Source organism: Penaeus monodon, chromosome 27 (assembly GCF_015228065.2).
Source record: "Penaeus monodon isolate SGIC_2016 chromosome 27, NSTDA_Pmon_1, whole genome shotgun sequence".
Classification (NCBI taxonomy): Eukaryota; Metazoa; Arthropoda; class Malacostraca; order Decapoda; family Penaeidae; genus Penaeus; species Penaeus monodon.
The window spans coordinates 20,403,084-20,404,803 of record NC_051412.1 but is presented as its reverse complement, the minus strand read 5'-3'; positions in this window follow the sequence as shown (position 1 = coordinate 20,404,803).

Below are 1,720 nucleotides of genomic sequence, written 5' to 3'. Positions count from 1 at the left end.
AAAAAGGGGGGATATTCCCGTTTTCTTTCTCCACAACAGTTCTGCCTGATGATAAATATTACGATTCACCGATTTCTGTTCAACACAATCAATTGGTCATTCAAATTCCATGGATTTTGCAATGTAGGAATTGAAGGGACGTGGAATGATCAATTAGTGTATTGAACGTGTGTGTTTTGGCTTCATGTGCGTGTGCGTGTGCATGTTCACATTCAAACGTGTGTGCAGGTAAGTGCGTATGTACAGAGCACGAATATGACTGACTGACTCCAGATTTGACAAAAGCCAGGCAAGCATGCACGGGGAGGTGAATGACCCCTTGTAAAATATTCTTCCAGGCAATTACTCATTTTCATGTAAGAGTGTTGTTCCGTCGTATAAACAGTGCATAAAACAAACCTTCGGCGTTTGTATGAAGATTTGAGATAGGGTAAGGGACGGCATTGTTCTCGATTTACACGAACAATCTGTAAACCATTCTCACGCCATTAAATGATACATAATTTGTGACTGATCATAATGCTATGAAACAAAAATGTGCGATGCTATAAAGATGAAAACAGATTATGCCTGCATACCAAATATAACTGAAAGCTGTATTGAATACAGATAAGTCAATACCTTACTGACTTCTTGTTTTTCTTCTACCATATTATGATTATCATTGTTTTTTTTTCTCAATCATCAGCATTCATTATGCACTTCTTACGATCACGATTATCATCGCAATTCATATCCATCACAAAAAGTAACAGAACATGTGACAGGCTCTAATAAAACAAAATATAAATAAAAAAGTATATTGCCTATAAAATAGTTACGTCTACAGTATGCAAGCTATCATGTGCCTCTGTGAAAGCCTTGGATATGCTCAGTAATTTATAATACACCGTTATCACATCCAATATATTTACACCGAAACAGTATTGTTTTCATACCATGTAAGGAAAAAAACACTCCTTTTTCAGAGATTCAAGTACGATGAAAAACTGAAAATACTACATAAATAGAATACCCCCCAAATATGATTACAAAATATAGATATGACAAAGTTATCCATTTCTGAAAATAGTATATAGAACACGAACTCATTTGGTCTTACCAATATGAGTATATGATGACCATGATGTTATCATATACGCAAGTTCAATGTTACATCAAAATAGAGACATATACACGATTAGTTTATGTTTGTCTGCATATATAACGTGAATGCAGGTGTTTACTTACACATATATAAACACCCACACTGTATATATGATATGTTCATCAAATTTGTGCGTTGAAACATTTAGCACGCAATGCAAGATTTCTATACACATTGCCAGACACCTATACACATTATAACTCATGTGGAAGCATTTACTTGAATTATATAATAAAATACTTTTGAAAAAAAAATCTCATATTACATCATTAAGCACAAACATTTCCATTTTATATATGATACTTGACTAGTCATTGGCCTGAATTTTGGGAGAGCGTCTTAATTAAACTCGACATATAAAAAAGGCAATAAAAAAAATTCCCTTACAAAATCAAAACAGCCTTAGGAAAAATCTAGAACACAGACTTTTCAAAAAAAATAAGCAACTAGACACTTTGGTAAAGATGTTATGACACTGTTCAGTCATGACAAGGTGAGCAACGTTACTGTTGTCTGTGGCGGTCTTGGATTATTATAAGAAAAAAGAAAAAAGAAAAGGTCATCGCACACCTA